The sequence below is a fragment of the Lagopus muta genome, chromosome 1 (genome assembly GCF_023343835.1).
Source record: "Lagopus muta isolate bLagMut1 chromosome 1, bLagMut1 primary, whole genome shotgun sequence".
Classification (NCBI taxonomy): Eukaryota; Metazoa; Chordata; class Aves; order Galliformes; family Phasianidae; genus Lagopus; species Lagopus muta.
In genome coordinates this window covers 105463257-105483754 of record NC_064433.1, presented here as the reverse complement: position 1 = coordinate 105483754, position 20498 = coordinate 105463257, and the positions used below count along the sequence as shown (strand labels likewise).

Here is a 20498-nt window from a genome sequence, read left to right as displayed (position 1 = left end):
AGCCATTTTTAATGCAAAAGCACAGTAACCAGTATTTTTTTTTATTTTAACCAAACCAGCATTTATCTAGAAGGAGGTGTCCTGGCCAACAGCAGGGGGGCTGGAACTAGATGACCTTAAAGGTCTCTTTCAATCCAAACCATTCTATGACTCTGATTCTATTCTGTGATTTACCAACATATTTTGAGAATAATAAAATATATTAAGAAAGTGAGCGTCGCAATAGCAAAATGCAGCATCATCAGGATGCCTTACAGGACTGCCTCATTCCCAAGGGACACTATCTCATTTGTATTCACACTTAACAGCAAAATGAATGTTTGGTAGGTGGACATCCAGATGCCTGAAGTCAATGGGAGGCTTGCTATTGACGTCAGTGGAGCTGGAGTTTCACTTGGTATCTGGTGGCAGATATTGTGAAATGTTTTCTAACTGTAGTTGCTTGTTAAACACAACCAACTTTTTGCCATCTACTCCTGCCTTCCCCCTGCTATCCTCCACTCCATCATTTTTTGAGCTGCGCTGTGCAGCCTTGGCTCCAGAGCAGCACAACTCTCTCCCTTCGCAAGGCGCTGAGTCAGCACTTAACAAGGACATTATTGTCTTCCAGTATCCATTATGCAGCTTATTTTACTATGAAAATTCATAATTTGGGAAGAGCATATGGTTCTGATTCAAACTGGAGCCTGCATTTGATCCTGATGTAAACAGACCAGTTTTGGACGCAGAGACTCTCACCATTTGGCAAATAGCAAATATTTCGGATCCATTCCAGCTCTCCTGGGAGTGTATAGGAGGCTTGCTGTTGATTTCAATTGTAGCAGGCTCTAGTGAAATAGAATATTGTAGAAAATGAGATATCCCTGCAATTCTTCAAATTTAACCATTCAGTGAAGAAATATCAGGGAGGGAAATGGAGAGAAGTGAGGAGAAAAAAAGAACCAAAAGACCAGAGAGAGAGAGACTGTTGTGGAGAAAAGTGCAGAAAAGAAAGAATAACAGCAGAGGAGAAAAACTAGGAAATAGAGAAAACATAGGCAGACAATATTAAGTATGTATGGTAGACAGGAAGAAATCAGAGACAGAGAAAATAATTGTGTTTTTTGTCAAAGAGGAAGACAGAGGGAGTCCCATGTCTGATTCACCAAGATAAATGTTAAACACATACTTGTGCATGAGTAGTTGCACTGTCAGTCCTGGAGCTAAGCAGGTACTTAAATGCCTTGCAGAGCAGTGACAAAATAAAAATATGCAGAGGAGGGAGAAGGTCAGAACCCGACACTTTTAAAGAAAAAGCATAAATAAGAAAGAAGTGAATAAAGACATCTCTTCCATACATGTAACAGAACAATTAAAAAGACTGGAGATAAATTAAATAAGGAAGATTTTAGATGTCTTTTAAAGATAACCTGTGAGGGGAAAAAAAAGTGGAAGTGGAAAGGTCTCTGCTTTTTAACATAACTTTAACAGGAAATGTTTTGATTTCTTTATAGATGTCCATAGACGGAAGCTTTACTTGAAACTATAGCTCAGCAGCAAATAAGTCTTGGGAAGACTGTTTTATTGAAATAAAAATTGTTTTCAGCTTAGCCTACTTTGAGAACAATAATGCAAACAAATGCTTTCTGCCTATTTCCTACTTTGTGTTTTACATCCCACTGAAAGCTTTGCCTCTCATACCGACTAGAGCCAAGGGCAGCCCAGCTGCTTATCAGAAAGTCCTCAGAAGATTTTTCTGCACCTGCCAACAAAATTTGGTGATTCTTACCCACCAGAGCTCCATGATGGACTGGAGGAAACAAAGTGGTGGCAGCCTCTGTTCCCCTTTCTCAGGTGGGTTAATGGGAAATGGATGATCTATAACTGAGACCAAGAGCTCCAACAAATGTAATTCTGGCAACAAATGTACTCATGAATTTCACAACCTGCAGGCTTTATTGAAGACTGCTGTAGCTTTATAACTGGCACTGTCTGCATGAGAAAAATAATAGTAGGAAGAGTAAGTTACTGCCTTAAAAAAACAAACAAACAAAAAAACAACAAAGCCACAGTCCATGTTTCTTGCCTATACGAACAACCTCGTCATACTTGCTTCCGTGTTCTGAAAAAACTTTACCAAACTGTAACATAAATTTACTAGGCAGAAACAAACTGTGAGAACCTGAGAACTGCAGGGTACAACATCCACTGTTCTCTTCTACAAAAAGATTCCGGCTTCCCACCAGTAGCGTAACTGTTGTTCTCAACAACTGCTTGAAATTTCCACATACTCATAAAATTCCTTTAAAAAAAAAGATTCATTAGAAACACTGAGGAAATGGATTTGAAACAATTTTTCTCCACACCTCTGGGCTGACATTTCTTGGCAGCTGAAATTTCAAGCGCTCTCAGTGGAGTTAGCGGAAAGGAAAACTAACTCTTTGTATATTCAGAGAGCAAATTCTCATTTCACTGAAACTGTTGCGGTAAAGACTAACTCCACTGCTTGGAAATGAGGGTACAGAGACACCCCTCATTCACCCAACTGCCTGGCAGTTATGGGGAACCAAGGCTTATTTCCATTTTAAGTGAGGTCATCATTCTCTGAGGAAAAAAAAAAGAGAGCCTTCTCCCTAAGCGAAGTCACACCATCCTCTGGGAAGCTGACTTCATTTTTTTTCCAGTGCTGCCCCTCACGCATTGGAGAAACTCTTCGTAAACACCCTGAATGTTACCTCATTATTATTCTTGGTAGCATTAAAACTTCCCTTCGCTGCAGTGCCTACGGAAAAACTGACCAATGCCATGGCTTGTGATCCTGATTGTTTTGTTATCCTGTGATTGTTTTCTCCATCTCCCTATATCCATCTGTTATGTGCCTCACAGGTAGACTGAACCATCCTAGATCAGGATCTTTCTTTTTCTGCTTGGGTGCTAGGATCATATGAATATTTGATCAGAATGATTTAAAAATATTTCCATTTCTTCAGCACAGCAGTAGCAGGTTGGACTATAAATATCTGCCTGACTCAGTGAACTGGGGGATCTCTGACTGGCTTTCCTATCCCTTCTCCAATGCAGTTTTGTTTGTCTGGGTGGAGTTCTCCCCAAAGCTAAAGCTCTCACTCAGCATCCTTTGGTCATGAATTGTTAATGCACTGACAAACTGCAGTCATGCTGATATAGTACCAGCAACTAGACTCTTAAGGGGAAAAAATAGCAATTGCTCAGGCTGCGTGATAGGAGGAAGAACAACTCAACAATAATATTTATTTTTTATTAAATGGGGCTTTCTGTTTTTATTTTGTAGTGATGTAATTACTGTTTCAACAACCACAGTACAGGTACTGGAGAGCAGACTACAAGACTGGCAGAAAGCCCATCTGTGGCATTGCAGCTTGATTTCTGCAGAGGTAAGAGTACTCCTACTGTCAGTGAAAAGGGAAAAAATACTGTCCCACAGCTCTCTTTGTGTATGCCACAGACCCATCGTTACTGACACCAGTACTGGCGCACAACAGCTGTAGTGGGTGAGAGCCCCCAAAGAGTTCCCAAGGAGGAAAGAAACTCCTGCATTGTGCAAGGATCTCATTTCCAAGCATCCAGCCATGGATCATGCCATGAAGACTTCAATGAAAGCAATAACACAAATGTTAAGCAAAAATTGCTTCAGAGAATCCTGCAGAGGAGCAGGGCAGAGATGAAATTCCCCATTAAAGATAGCTAAAATGGAGGTGGTTGTTGCTGCCAAAACCAAGCAATCTGATCAAAACCAAACAACTGGATATTTTTCAGGCTTGAAGGGAATGCTGTTGGAGATCTTTTCCAACCTTGGTGATTCTATGATTCTATGACCCCAGCCAGGAGCTTGTGGTGGCTGATGAATCAGAGAGAACACCACTATGCACTGGCTTCTGTACATTTTCGTGGACAACAGGGAGAGAAAGCTAGAGTTTTAAGTACCTAGAGTCCTGGCAGGGGGTAATTGCTTCCACTGATGAACTGTGTGTTTGTACATAGCTGCCAAGGATGAGACCTAGCTTCTATTCATGCACCACATAGAAGAACATAATTTGGAAACCCAAAGTCCCTATTCGGATGCACATCCCTTGTGTGTTGGTTCATCAAAGGACAGAATTCTCCTCTGGAGACTTCACTGTCTTTCAGGATTTTAGTGTTTTTCAGGATTTTATTAAGTTGGTCTCTTCTCCCAGGCAAGTAGCAACAGGGCAAATAATAACCTCAAGTTGCATCAGAAGAGGTTCGAGTTGGATATTAGCAGTAACTTCTTCTCAGAAGGAGCGATGAGGCAGTGGCACAGGCTGCCCATGGAGGTGGTGCAGTCACCGTCCCTGGAGGTGTTCAGGAGCCGTGTGGATGTGGCACTGAGGGACGTGGGCAGTGGGTGTGGGGGGGTGGGCTGGTGGTTGGACTGGGGGATCTGAGAGGTCTTTTCTAATCTTAATGATTCTATGATTCTGTGAAAATCTAGCTCAGTTAGGTTTTTAACTTAGGTACTCCAGGTAAACACCTAAGCCTGAGGATCTGCAAGAGAAAGTCGTTCAAATCAGTGTGTTTTGGTTTCCAGTCTGCTGGGTAGACAGCAAGTCAGATTATTTAGTAGTGAGATACATACTGATATTAATACCCTGAGAAATTAATTCAGTGTTGCTAAGTCTACACAGAGAGCAAGATCGTGGTGAGGTTTCTTATGCTGAAACAGAGAACTTGCACTTCTGAGACTGATAGAGTGAGAATGCAAACATTTTAGACAAAGCAGAGCAACTCAAAGAGTAGAAGGAGAAAGCAAATATGGGGACCTTACAATGGTAGAGTCAGTACACTAGGAGGTAGAAGATGGAAGGGAAGGTTTACTCTTCTGGAAGAAATGCAATTTAAGTCTGTGTTTCCTTCATCCCTGTATGTGCTCTAAGGAATAAAGAGTGGCAAAAGGGGCACATTCCTCCCCTTCGGTCCATGCCGTGATTTAGATCAAATTTCAGAGATGCACCCATAAAATACTGGTGGGATAGGGCCCAAATTTTGAGACTGGTGGAGATCACTCACTTTATGAATGGCAACAGTAGTGATTCATTTGTTTAGATTGCTCGTTAAAGCTAAGACATAAAGAGCTATGTGGGAGTCTGTACCTCCATGGTATATGGTCTAGGTATGTAGAAAATTATTGGATGAAAGTGGGGCAGCTAGCATAGGCAGTTCTTCTTTTAGAGTGGCAGCTCTGTGGGAGGTTTAAGGATTTCATTCTTGGCCTTTGGCACACAAATTCTTTTGTAGATCCTATGTATCAAATATGAAGGCAGACCCAATGACTTAACAACCTCTACATTACCCTGACTATCCTGCCCTGAGCCAAGTAAAGTGAAGTTTAAATTTGCTGCATATAATCATAATTACACTAAATTTGAGTACTGTGTGCACATATTAAAGAAACTAAAAGCAAATATTGATAGCCCTGTGGTAACTAGATGTAAAAGCAAAAACCTTGGGCAACTGATGAAAGACAGGTTTGTGGCTATATCATGGGAAGAAATACACACTGAACTGTAAGAAGAAAATTCCTAGTTGATTGGTTCCTAATGTAGTAAAACAATTCACCCAGGGACTTGTAAAATAACTGTGAGAGCTTAAAGTGATTCAAATTGGCAGTTCCAGCATAGTCCCAAAGGACATGATGCAATAAGCATGCTTAAAACCTATTTCTGGGTTCCTAGGAAGGCGCCAGCACAGAATTGCTACAGGGGGTAGGATGTGGGACCAGGATGTGTGCCGGAGCTGGAGAGGGATTGTCTCTCCTCTTAACCTCTCTCCTTAGCCTCATTTATAGGAAGAGTTGAGAAACTTTGCCTCCAGGATGCCCAGCAGTGCCACTCCCTCTGACCTCTTAGGATCCTTGTGCAATTCTTGCACTTTGAAATTTCTTCCATCTGGAGATGTATTGAAAGCCCCTGCAGTGTTTAAAATATGGGCACTGCTCTTCAGGCAGCTAAAGCATTAAAAATGGAAGGCCCTTCTAATGTCTATATAGACATGGGAAAATAAATCAGTACAGGTCTTCAGGCTGAGGTCTGAGGTATCCCAGGAATAAGTCACCCAAGTGATTTTACTTTGAGAAGCCAAGCACCATCTGTTCAACAAGGAGATGTGGTGACAGTTGGAACTGTAGCCTTTATGTCCCACTGCCCCCTGTTGTGCCACAAGACTGGATGGTATGACACGTAGCTTCTGCACAGCAGTTTTCTTCAGCTGAACTACATTGAGCAAACTATCAGGCCCCATGAGATAACATGTCAGAACTTGACTGTGAAAGCTCTCTGTGAGTATTCAGGGAATATTAATAGCTTTGTTAGGCCAGGGTCTGAAAGCTATTAAGTCTGACCTTACTTGATCACCTGTAGTTATGTAATGTTGGTACAAGGGATGCTCTGAAAGTAATGCCTCCTGTTTTATTATGTTGGCCTGCGACGTCAGAGATGGATGTCGGTGGTATGGCAGTAGAGGCTGAAAGTTCCCACCAATGTTCCATTCCATTTTGCTACCATATGAGAGATGGCAGCAGAGAGGCAGTCTGACAGAATGGTATCTGATGAAAGTGCAGATGAAGCAAAGATGTGTCACTGAATTCCTCCATGTAGAAAAAATGCCACCAACTGACATTCATCAACACTTGCTGAATATTTATGGAGACCAAACAGTGGATGTGAGCACAGTAAGAGGTGGGTAGTGCGTTTCAGCAGTGGTGACAGCAATGTGAAAGTCAAGCCATGTTCCAGATAGCCATGCAGATTTTTACGAGTGCAGCATGTAGGCTCTTGTTCATTGTTGGTGAATATACACTGCTAATAGTGGTGCCTGTGTTAAAAAAATAAGGTTTTGTAGCCAATAATTTTCTCTATCAAACAGTGTTATCATGCTCTTTGTATCTGTTGTAGTTTCCATGGAAATAGGAAGCATTACTTTTGGAGTGAACTATGTATTCTGTTGTGTGATTTTTTTATGCTCCTTGCTCCTTACTGCAGAGCAAGGCTCATTTTTGCCATCATGAGTCTGCTTGGGCAGAGTGAGCAAGGCCAATTCATGTCCACCTTCTCATCTGCACAGTCTCTTGCATGAGATCTCTAGTCCTGGGTGAGCCTCAACCTTCATCTCAGGAATTGTGCATGTAGCCAGTAGTGACATCACCTTTAGACAACTTGCATATGAATGCCCACTCCTAGACTTATATAATTCAGCATAAAACTGAGGTGACCATACTGAACAGCTCTCTATTTCTCAGATCTCTAGAGATTCATGCACCAAATAAATCATCTGATTGTGAATGGGGAGAGATCTGGGAGGTGATCCTGTTGATCTGTTCTGGAGTACTGTGTTCAGATGTGGAATCCTCAGTGCAGGAGAGAAGGGGACCTGTTGGAACACATCCAGAAGAGGACTGCAAAAATAGTCCAGGGCATGGAACATCCCTACAAGAATGGGCTGACAGAGCTGGGGCTGTTCAGCCTGAAGAAGTCTCCAGGAAGACCTGAGTGTAGCCTTTCAGTATCTACAGGGTAGCTGTAAGAAATAAGGGGACAGATTCTTTATCAGAGCCTGTTGTGTTAGAACAAGGAGCTATTGATTTCTAACTAAAAAATGGCAGATTTAGACTGGATAGAAGGAAGAAAATTTTTACAATGGAGGTGGTGAGGCACTGGAACAGGTTGCCCAGAGAGGCGATGGATGTCCCATGCCTGGAGCTACTCAAGGTCAGGCTCTGAGCAATCTGATGGAGCTGTGGGTGTCCTTGTTCATTTCAGGGGAGTTGGACCAGGTGATCTTTAATGGTCCCTTCCAATTCAAAAGATTCTGTTATTCCATGATCTCCGTATTTACTGGCCAATGCGATTTGAGGGATAGGGGATGAACAACAAAACTGGAAATATAGCTGTTGGATATGCTCTCACTCAGCAGTCAGAAGTGTGACTGCACTCCAGCTCTAATTTAGCCAGTGAGGATATCAAAGAATTACACATCTTTGTAGCAGAGGCTTCAGCCACAGTTATTTGGTACTCATGGAGGTTTTTTTTTCCAGTACATGCCATGACATTATATCTTCCATGTTACTGGTTCATGACCTAGTTAGAATAAAACTTGCTTTCAGAGATCTGCAGTCATTTTACCTCACCATAATTCAGGCACAGCCAGAGGAAAAAAGCAGCTAAGGAAAATCTGCACATCTAAGGGTTATTTCTGTGGCATGAGATTTCCCCTGGTTATTCACCATGTTGGTGTGGTTTCCTTACTGCTCTGCTCAGGGCTGTGCCAGGAGGCATGCACTAACCCCAGCTTTGAAATGTCACAAAGCAAAGAGGTGTGCCAAGACACTTGGGGCAGTGCACACAGTGAAGGAATTGACCACAACACACTGATTTCCCGCACTTTCATCCTCACCAAGTCAAATGTTATTCTCCAGCAATATAAGAGTGTCATTGCAGAATTATCACAGAAACAGTAGCTCTTTGTGTCCAGAGCGAACAGTTTGGTGGTGGAGATGTCTACATATAGACTGATGCAATACTGTGTAATTAGAGCTTGTATGCTTCCAGTCTTCCTATTAAGTTCTATCGAGTTGGACTTACAAAAACACCCGCAAGACCCAAGTGATTATCAGGAAAATGATCAAAGTCTTTTTCACACGGAGCAGAAAGCAAAGAGGGCAAGTTTAGTCAAGGCCAGCTCTGGCCTATTTATTTTGCTTCCATCATTGTAAACACAATATTTGTTCAGTACTCACTGTACCTGACCAGAGGCCCCTACAACTTGGAAGACATGCCATGAACTTTATTGGATAAGAAGTCCCTGCTCCCCTAGATCCCTAAGAAGAATTGGATGTGAGTAACATTGAAGGATAGCCTGTGGAGAACTGCAGCACTTGCCTACGCTTCATTTCTCCTCCATGAAATAAGTTAATCACCTTGAAAATAAAAAGCCAGGCCACTGTCTAGTCCTGCTGCCAGTGCAGTGCTTGGGGCAAGGTTGTGTTAGATTTAACTGGTAGATTATGGATCGTAGTGAGCATTTCAGCAGCTCCACGCCTGGGCACATTCAGCTCATTCTTACTGACACCTCATTTTGAGAAAGCTTCTTGGGCTCATCCCCCCAAAAGAAAGATTCAAGCCTGAAAGCCCTGGTGAGTGAAAGGGGACACAAAGCTTTCCAGCTGTGTTCTCACCTTCTCTGAGCAATGGTTTACACCTCAAGTCATCTATCAACCCCCTTGACTTTCTGGCAGACTGTCTGCATTTGATGTGTTTCAGAAATGTTTTATTTTTTCTGCCTTTCAAAAGTTGCTTTGCAGAATCTCTCTTGGCTTGTGTTATTACAGCCTAGTTGTTAACTTGCCAGAGCACATGATTACTTCTGTCCTTGTTTGGACACATTTTATGTCACTGTGACAAAGTAAGAACTGTGACAACTTCACTTACACACCCCCTTACACTTCCCACACCAACAAGGTTCCAATCAGATACCATCACTACTCACATGCAGACATTTTTTAGAATTGTGCAATGAAGGGTGCTTTTTTTTTTTTTTTTTAATGATTTTTTTTCCCTTCTGCAGAAGATGAGTGAATGATGTGTTTTTGGAAGCACTGGCTATTCGTTTTCCAGAGAAGTGCCTGCAGAGACACTTTAGGCTGATGTCTCTAGTGTTAAATTAGTTTCCTCCCTGTTTCACACTAGGCTTCTTGACCCATCAAATCGGGGGTTAAAGTATTTAGTATTTTTGGCAAGGAAAAGCAGGCATGGCTGAAATGATAGTTCACCGACCATACACTTAGCAGAGATGGGCTGTGCAGGACTAGGCTTCCTTTGCCCCAGTCAGTCTCTGATATTAAGTGCTCATACAGCCACATGCTTCCTCAAGACTGGTGCCTGTACTCAAAGTTTGATGGGCCCCAGGCTGTGCTGCTTGAGAGGAAGCTCGCCTGCTTTAGGCTTGGCCAGACCGCCTATGCAGCCTTGTCTTCTGCTGTTTTATTTAGCCCAGAGGAGCCTATGGTCTATCTTAAAGCTGAAGAAGCCTTTGTCATGTACGTCTTTATGTTTTACATTGGAGTGACTAGGCCAAAAAGGGTTAGGCACTCTCATGCAGTGGGGGGAGAGGAAGTCTCCAAGGCCTCCGTGGGGGCTTCAGCAGCTCACATTTTGGGCACAGAAGCCTCATCAGGAGTACTGATATGGTTCCTGTGTTAGTTGCTGTCATTTTCAGAGGGTGGGGTTCAGATGATCTGGAAAGCTAAGTCTTGTTATGACAGCTCAGCAGGCAGTGGTGTTCCAGAATCCCGGCAGACACAGTGCAAGGTGCAAGTCTCCAAGGCAGTGAGGGGCTGAAATGTTTGTCCATCCTGCAGGACCTTCGTGGACCTGCTTTGGATCTCAGCGATATTCAAGCCATCACTGAAAAAGTTCAAGGGAGCTGGCTATCACTGAGTGACCAGGCAAAGTCTCATCACATTTTGCCTATGTGTTGTTTGTGTTGTTTCTTTTTTTCAGCTTTTTATTTTTTTCTTCTGGTTTTGCTTGTTGATGATGTGGTTGGCATTTAAGGGAAAGTGAATACACTTGGAGGACCCCCCAAGCCAGGGAAGACACAAACATCATAGGTGTTCTGTATTTATCAAGTAGTGGTCCCATAACATGACAGAATAACAGCCCTTTCAACCAGTGTGGCATGGCATGACATAGTATCATACGGCATGGCATGATGTGTCATGGCAAGGCAAATCAGGAATATGGATGGTTCACAGATACAGGAGTACTGTCAGTTCTTTTCTTGACTGGAGGGAGTTTGTGCTGAATAACCTAACTGCCTTGTTTGATGGACAACACTCAGACAGGGTTTTGCAGAATAGTGCTGCAGATCTTGAACATCAGCAAGACCATGTCCCATAGCTGCCAATGGAGTGGTGTAAGACAGAAGTTGCATAGATACAAAGAGCTGTTAAAGCTATGCTAAGGTACAGCTGTTCACAATATGGCTGTGGCCAGCCCACTGCTTAGGGCACTGAGAAGGCAATCAGTCTGCCTTGTGTGGTTCAGGCAAAAAGACCATAAGTACACTAGTTCTCCTTGCTAATCCGTAATTAAGGATCATTGAGCAGTGTATTCCTGTGAAACTTTGCCCATCCTCCAGGAAATGCTGCTAAAGAATTTAAGCACTCCTAAGGCAAGTCTTCAAGAGCTCATCTTCAATCTCCTGGTTTATAACTGTTTTGTATTCCTGGAATTAGAGCCACAAAGTGTTAACACTGTAAGTTGTAAGTTTACTGAAAGTTGACCTTTGTCAACTTTGTCAACTTTGTCTTGAAGAATTATAATTAATAATGTTCTACTATTTTCAGTTTAATCTGAATTTCTCATCTTCATCAGGAACTTCAGTCCTAATTCCCTCGCTGGCAAACCAGAGTACACACAGAGCAATTGTTCTGATTCAATAGATTGCAATAGCAAACTGTAACTGAGAGCATTTCTGGCTCTTCAAACCAATTCTACAGTTGCTTCATATATCCCCCCTGCAACGCTATAAATATTGGTGCTATTTTAGGCTAAATGGTGTTTCTCTCTTTTTTTTTAAGCCTAACCCCATCGGAAGCCTCCTGCCCATATTTGGATATGAAACAAAGGACAAATATGATCTTTTTTTAATTCCTTTTAAGTTGTTAAACTTCAACAATAATAAAGGTATTATGTGGAGTCATCTCAAAAATATATCCCATATATCATCCTGAGATAAAGATCTTCGTCTGAGACTTTGTCTGAAAAGGATAATGTTTCACTCCTGGCGCCTGTGAGTCTACTCTTTCTAGCATAATACATATTTGTTATACAATTACTAGACCTGCCTAGGTACAATGCCCAAAAATCAGTTTGCACTTTTTTTTTTTTCTTTTTTGGTCGATTAACAAAGATCATCAGCCCATTGCCTTTTTCTCTCCATGGTGAACGCTTACCAAAACGTTGGGAAATTGTGGAGGCAGTAAGAAAGAGCCTATGTCTCCAAGTGCTGTCCATGGGGTTTAAGTTGTGGTGGAGCACAGAACGGCCTGTAGTCATAAAGTCATTTTGGTATGCTTTAAAATACCCACATAGTCGTTTACTTTGGTGGAAATTAGGGGAATAGAAATTAGGATATGCCTAGGTCTAGCAAGAGAGTCAAGTGAGAAATCAGTTTATGCAGAGGTTAAAGGTCTGTTGGAATTCTCCTCAGAATTTTATTGAATTTAGGGCACATGGAAAGCCCCACACCCCATCATTCAGACAACACTGAAACATTGCTGGGTGTGTTCTGGGCAAAAAAATATTTGAGCGTTTTCATTTTATGTTAAGGTGTTTTCATTTTTGTGTTCAAGAAATTCTCTCAGATACCAGACATAAATACATACCCATGTATGTACAAAATAAAAAAGATGAAACTAGAGCAAGAAACCATAGGACTCATAAAGGCCTAGCCCAAAGATACGCAAAGGGAGTCTGCCAAGATTTGCTTTTACAGCCCCATTGGCTGACATGTCCCCTGCAGCTCTCATGCTGCCAATGAAATGCACCTTCCAATTGAGGATGCTTCTTTGGGACTCAGGGATTCTGGGGGTGCTGCTGACAACAAGCCCCACACACTTGCTGCATGAAGCTCATCTCACGAGATCCAAGCCCTATGCTGTGTCTGTGGTGTGGTTTGCTTCTAATCTTCAGCCAGACCCAAGAATCATAAATATATAAACAAGGTAAAAATATAGAACTCATTAAAGGTGTGGTATACTGAAGCTAGGTTAAATACGGTAGCAGATTTTGCAAGTTAAAAGGAAAAAAAAAGTATTAGAGGTTTCTTGTTTATCATGTATAAAGTGTACTATTCAGTGAGTAGTTTCCAAAGCTAATAGCTTTAATAAACTCTTTATAAATCAGGGTGCTTATCTCCTTCATGCTGAGGGCCAGGTGGTACCATCTGATTCACACTGCAGATTTCTGCAATTTGGCTTCATTAATGTGGCAGACAGCACTTTCCACACCTCACAGAGGTATGTTCTCATCTTCCAGAAATGGTGCAGCTCTGGAGCCATGTGACTCCCCTGTTTGCATTGGAAGGATCCTTCACAGGGGTGTGATTTCAGCAGGAGGAGGTGAAACAAGCCAAAAAAATTAAGCTGCGTGATAGCACTAGAAAAAGCAGATCTGGAGGAAAAATTGAGCTCAGGTTAGTGCTGACCTTAGCCTGGAAAATCATATGCTCTCCAACATCCACATCTATACAGCCACTAGGGAGCTGCCTGGTTACATGTGATTTTACCCATCTGTTATTTAAATCACATACCCTAGCGCAAACCCTGGAGCTTGCAAAAATGATGTGGATCAGTGTCATCCCATGGATACTTTTTCTATAAACAGCTGAAGGATCTGGATCAGGAAGTTTTCCAGACAGAATTACACTCCTGACTCCCAGAACGCTGTCTCCAGAACTGGGGTGATGAATATCTGTTGGTTTCCTTCTCTGCCTCAAAAAGCAGCTGATTACTGCTGTGATGCTGCTTCTTCAAAGGGAACTTACTTCCTTGCTTTCGTAACAATCTCCATTGGGGCTAACTTGCAATAGTTGGTCTTCTTTAGTATGCCATGGTAAGACTGTCTAAAAATCTGGAAGTGATATCTGACTTAGGCGCATAAGGGAATTCCCTGTAATGTTTTGTTTTCCTTGCTATCTCTTTCCACCTGCATAGCCTATAGTTTAATATCGAGAGGGGGAAAGGAAAGTGTCTTACTAGGTCTCAGTCAATTTTCTTTTGAAGGTAAATATTCAGTCAAGTGTCTTGTTTATCTCTGAGTTCCTTGTGCTTTTTTTCTGCTTGACTTTCTTATCACAGGTTGTTCTCAAACCTACCAAGTAACTTCTTTACATTCTCTAACCGAATGCTGAAAAAAATCATTGTTTAAAACAAAACTTTTTCCTTTTTTTTCTTGGCAGGTGTTACATATACTATTTTTTATTACATTTACATAAATTGGGAAAAAAAAAAAGCATTTCTAAGTGGTTATATTTGGTTTCAGAAAAAAATATGAAAAGTGTGCTTTTTTTTTATAGTCATTTATCAAAAAGATGTGATTCAGAATATATTTCCAAGCAATTTGGGCTTAATTGAAGTTGCCATTACTCAGTGAATGTAAAAAGTATTTGGCCCTCAAACAGCAAACTCACTGCAACAGATGACAGTGGAAGGATAACATTGGGCATTGCTGTTGGCTTGTTGATGGGCCTTGACAGCATGAGGTGCAGGATACTGTTGAATGTGATTCCTTGGAGACTGGGGAGAGGAGAGTTTCCTGTAAAGTAGGCTGGGAAGTCATGATCTGACTGCAGAAATATCACCAGGAAGCCAAAGTTCATTATAGGAGAGGATGTAAATAAAGAAATTCAGAAGAAAAAGGAACTGGGATATGGATGTTAGGATGAGTGAGACCCTTTTCATTTGTATTTTTGTCCTTGATATATGTCACTAGTTGATGTGTCAAAGTTGCAAATGTCTAACAAAAATCTCTGTGCACCCGGAAATCCCCTTAGCAACTGCCACAGTGAGAGGACTCTTCATGGTGCTTGAGAAGCTGCTATGCTTTACTCCACTGGCACACACTTTGCCCAGAGAGAAGCTGTTCTCATTCAATATTGTCCAAGGTGAGGCACTTCTGAGCTCAGCACTCCTCCCAGACCCTGCAATCCCTTTTATTTTTGCAATTGAGCAACGAGGTGTACATAACTGAAGCTCGTCCAAATGTGGAACTGCCGTGCAGCTTCGGCATGCATAACAGAGTAGGTATGGTTTCCTGATTCCTGGCCTGGTTCTGCAAGGTTTTAGCTGTTATGGTTTAAAGAAAACTCTTTGGCTGTTTTAATAGTGAGACAAATATTTTGCATTTCCTTTTTCCAGAGGGAAATTGACATCGTATTTTCCTTTCATCATCGAAGGAAAATACAACCATCTCTTAAGTTGTCCTTACACAGTTCTAGACATGGTAGAAATAAAAGAAAATATTCCTCTGTGAAAGGTAATTTGTAGAGGGGCAATTTCAGTCCCAAGCTCCATGGGGAGCATCCCTGGTGGGATTTCAGCCCGGCCTGGCCACCCTCACCAGGTTGGCCCAGCATGGCAATGTGGGCAGCACATCTGATAAAGACTTGGACTTCCTGTATAGGTGAATAGCACAGGCAAAAAGTCTGATGTGGGGCCCGCCGCACGCTGAAAGCTGGGCTTGTTTCCAAGCTGCAGTCTCAAACCAAGGCTGTGTCAACTCTGTATAAAAGCAGCACTATACTGCATGTTATCAGGGACTATCAGCTGAATCAAATAAATCTTATGGGAGTTTTAATGCATTCTGGCAAGAAATATTTCCTACCTTGTTGGAAAAGAGATCCATCCTCCTGCAACTTTTCTTTTCTCTTGCATAAATTCAACAACTGAAGCAACACACTGGTTGAAACTTATGAACGTGCAGTACATTTTCCAGTAAATCAAGGTTACTGGATATTACAGGAGGACTGAGTACTGAGACATCATCGTCTTGGAGCTGACAGAAGAAAATATCATATAAAATAAGGTGCTGTGTGAAGATAGTCGTGGAGGAGTGATTATTCCTTGTTACTACTCATGAGGAAGGGAATGTCCCTGTAATCAATTTGAAAACTTAAGATATAGTGGGTAAAATCTTTCAAAATAAATAAATAAATAATACTTTTTAGGTTCTTTGGTTGAACATGGTGATCCAGGTACAACCTTTAGGACAATAAGTTTCTATGTGTCAGAGACAGAGAAGGTGATACCAGGTAAATAGTTGTTCTACATTGGTGGGGTTTTTTGAACATTCATTCCCAAAGCAGCTGCTGGTTTCCCATCCTAGAGATTAGTTACAGACCATGGGGGCAACTGTACTAATTCTGTATGGCTGCTGTGGTGTTACAGACATTTCAACTGTATTAATACAAGTGGAAGAAATGCCTCAATGACCTTGACTGGTGTGTTTAAGTTGAAGGAAGATTCCAGCCATGTAAAAGAAGTTTACATCCCTGTGGAGTAAATGTAGCCATATAGGAGAGAGGAGAAGGTGCTCAGAGTACATGGAAGAATAGACAGTCTACAGCCAGACCTGTAGTCAGTAATAACATCAGCAGCTGAAGTCCTGTGCTTAGTCAGGAAGGATAACACTGAGAACAGCCAAATAAACTTCTGCAAGGCATCCTACTTGCATATTCTTCGTGCTTCCAGTCTGCCCATCCCTGCTGACTGTTGTCTGGGTGCTGTGCAGGCACTCTGAGGAGGGGACAGGCAGTCAGTTGGGAAGCACACCACTCACCATCCGGTCTCATACTCTGGTGACGCTTAGGGAAATGGCAGCCAATGAACTTGCTGTGAAAGTTTTGTTTTAAGAGTATTAATCACCACTTCATCTGTAGCAACAGCACTTCTGTACGTGATGTCCCCCATGTCATTGCCAGTCCTCTGAGTCATCAATTCGTGAAGGAAATGACTTTGTTTTCTTTTGGCTCTCAGCTAAGCATCCAACATAAGCACTTTCTTCTAGTCCACCTGGCCTCATCTTAGCTTTATTTAAAGTTTTCCCAAGGGCTAGTTAAAATTATGCTTATGTTTTCTTGCCTTATGTTTGTGTAGGTGACGGGGAGAAGAAATTTCCTGTGTATGCTTTTTTGTAAAAACAACATTAGAAGAATTATGGAAGTGCTCTTTTACCTTAAATAAATTTCTCAAGCTTTCATGTAGCCTAAAGAGAACCACAGTGAAAGTATATTAAAATAAAAATGCTTCCCATTTCCCTAAGCCCATTTACACTTTGAAGAGATGGAGAATGCTTGTTTGTCTGTTCAAAGACTTGATTTTGCTAGCATTCACCCTCTTGGTCCCACATAATCATATATGGCTGCTGGTTTTGAAATTGAAAATGTTGCCAGAGTAAATTTCAATCAGTCTCAGACCAGAGATGTATATGTGAGCAGTTACAGGTTGTGTTACCATCAAGGTGCTTCAAGTTCAAATACTAAATCTGAAGGTGGGCAGATCAACAGGGGAAAGAGGTAAAATAAAGCACAGTGTGCCTTGCTTCAGTGTGGAATGACATCCAAAGGAACAAAGGAAGAATTCATCATGGATTTTGTTTATGGGGATGTCTGAACTATTTGGTCAGAAGTGAGATTGTTCATCAATCAAACAAAAATAGAAGACGTTAAACCACTACAAGGAAGTGCTTGGTGTGTGTTTGAATCTCACATGTCCAGGTAATACAAGAGAGACACTGAAGCCCTGTGGCATGTCCAGAGAAGGGTAACAAAACTGTGAAAGTTCTGGAGCACAAGTCTTATGTGAAATGGCTGAGGGAGCTGGGTTGTTCAGTCTGGAGAAGGGGAGGCTCAGGTGACGCCTCACTGCTCTCTACAACCACCTGAAAGGAGGCTGTGCTGAGATGGAGGTCAGCCTCTTCTCCCAGGTAACAGCAATAGGATGAGAGGTAATGGCCTCAAGTTGCACCAGAGGAGGTTCAGGTTGGATATTAGGAAGAATTTCTTCTCAGAATTAGTGATGAGGCAGTGGCACAGGCTGCCCAGGGAGGTGGTGCAGTCACCGTCCCTGGAGGTGTTCAGGAACCGTGTGGATGTGGCACTGAGGGACGTGGGCAGTGGGTGTGGGGGGGGTGGGCTGGTGGTTGCACTGGGGGATCTTAGAGGTCCAACCTTAAAGATGCTGTGATTCCAGTGTTAAGTTTCAGTGTTACACTGAATAGAGGTCATTTAAAGCATATGCTTGAATTCTTTCTTAAAACCTGAATAAATTCTCATTTTTTACTAAATTCTATAACAACAAGACTCTTTTCAGTGTTACAATCTGTCAGTCTTAACACTATTTTCAGTATTATAAAATAAATACAATGTGACCTCAGAGTTCAGTCTAATACTTCAAAAGTAGTTTGGTGGTAAAGCAGCTTTTCCTTCCTGTTTTTGTTTTTGAATGCAATATTAAATACTTGAGAACTGGGACAAATGTTAGTCCTTGCACTATCCTGTCCATCACCACTTCTTCCAGAGTTAGAGAGACTTGAAGAGATTGGTTTAAAATACTGGCATGCTGACACTCCACTTGTTTTTGTTGGCCTGACAAGCCACCAGCTGCTGCAGTTTGTTGTCATTTTACAGGCATCACTTGATGTATTTAAACAAGATTTGTAGTAATTCAGCACCCTGGCTCTTCTTAAATTATGAGGGCTGAAAGTAATGCCTCCTATTTTATGACGTTGGCCCACAACATCAGAGGCCCACACTGATAGTACAGAAGTAAGGGTTGAACATTCCTACCAATATTCTGTTCCATTTTGTTGCTGTGTGATGGCAGCAGAGGGGCAGTCTGACACAATGGCATCTGAGATGTGTATGAAGTGTGTATGAAACAAAGGTGTGTCACTGAATTCCTCCATGTAGAAAGAAATGGCATCCACTAACACTCACTGACAATTGTTGAACATTTCTGGAGATCAAACATGAGTTTGGCAAGTGCCTGCAGGGAAAGGACATGCTGAGTCATGGCAGCATTCATCAGTGCATCCCTTGCAAGGTTGCTGCTTTGTGGGGACCATAAGTAGCTAAGTTGCAACTAACTTTAAAGCCACGATCTACACATCATGCTGTGCTAAGATTTCCACAAAACCACATATGATGATCTGAACAACAGATAACTTATTAAGAGAACAATGGCTTCCCCCATTTCCTTAGTAATAAATACAGTGATTGAGAAGTACAGTGCCTCAGTTTGGAAAAGCACTTCACTTGTATGGTAAAGATAAAAATAATGCTGTCATTAGAAAACATTCCCATATTTTCTTCACACACTTGTGCTGACAGCCCACATACAGCCTCATCTACCCATAGTTTGGTTCCCTGTGCACAAAAGCAGAGGATGATGGAAGACCTGTCCTACATAATTCTTACAATTAATCTGATTTGATTTAAGAAAGCCTGCATGTGGTGGTGGTTAGGATAGTGAGGCAACCATTCAGCATTGACTGTGGAGGCTGGTGATTTTGAAGTTAAGTATGTGCCTCATGCTAGGAGCTAGAATGCCAAAATTTGGCACTGAGACAGCAAAAGCCTTAAATGACTTGGGCTGTTTTACTTGCACTGCAGGGCTGTTTTACTTGCACTGCAGCTGGGCCTATGAAAATTCACTGTTCACACCTGGCAGTTGAGATAATTGTACTATCTCTTGCTAAAATATAATAGGTGCATTGTTTGACTTTTGAAGAGCAGCAACAAAGTGTAATTGCTGAACTGAGATGTCAGCATAAGAGAATAAAGTACTGAGGTGAAGGCTTTGATGTGGCGGAGGACAGTGGCACAGACAGCAAGCATTGGACTCCATCCACTTTCTTCCTCTGAATATATTCTTTACATTGCAAATCTCTGTCTTAAATGCAAATAATAAGTTAAACACATTCTGTTACATTGCTGCTGAAAAAGTGGAGCTGAAAACCAATGCACAAAACAGGTTACCAACACACAAAAACAGGTTACACTTGTACAAACATACCTTTTCACATAATAGAGAGATTCAATAGCAGCAGTTTCTACTCTTCCAGAAGGTCAAATACTCATCAGGTGTGTTGTATCTAACACTTGCCATTAGCCAGGCACAAATAAAATGATGACCAAAAACAAAAACAAAAAAAGACACTTTCTTCTTACCTTGTCCCATCACTGGGAAGCCATGAAATAAGAAACAAAGCACTTGGCCACCACTTGCTGTGATGATTATGATATCTATGTGGCAGGACCTGCATGAGAACTGAGGATTTGCTGTGCTGAACCCTCTGCAAATCTCAGCAGACTCTTCCCCAGAAGATTTATAGTCTCTGAACTTTAGTAAGCAAAGCTATGCCTATTAAATAATTTTTTTTCCTCAAAAACTGGCTGTAGTTCAGTGAGTACAAAAACTGTGTTGGGGTTCTCTCAATTATTTAAATTCAGTGGTAAAATTATGAATACAATCTTCCTGGTTGTAAGCCAGGCTCTAGCAGAATGAGATCTGTCTACACAGAATTTTCCCTCAATATCTTTGCATCAACATCTAAAGTATCCTTTCAGTTCAATTAATGTTTCTTCCTTGGCATATTAAACATCTGAAAGATGAAGGCAAAGGGATCAAATAGAGAATATGCTTAAATGATATGGAAGATATGATAGACTTTTCTTTGCCAAAGGTCTTCTGACATCTCTGCGGGCATTTCTCTCTCATGCGTTTTCCAATCTTCCACTTGATGCCTGGCAACGAGTTGGTAGCCTCTTTTGCAATGTAGCCACATGCACCTGAAATACCACAGAGGCACTTCATATGGCAACCAGCACCTAGGGGCTAGCAATGTACCTGATCAAATACTCAGCCCTGTGCTGGAACAAAAGTTTTACTTGGTTTTGCAGCA

General features: G+C 41.7%; 1 long non-coding RNA gene across 1 annotated transcript; it reads left to right on the top strand.

Annotated features, from left to right (window-relative positions):
- The first annotated feature begins 1720 nt into the window (after positions 1 to 1720).
- LOC125687905 (uncharacterized) lies at positions 1721 to 11663 on the top strand. Its single transcript, XR_007374507.1, has 3 exons — positions 1721 to 1833; positions 3290 to 3392; positions 11615 to 11663. It is a non-coding gene; the product is annotated as an uncharacterized LOC125687905 (long non-coding RNA).
- Positions 11664 to 20498: the final 8835 nt, after the last annotated feature.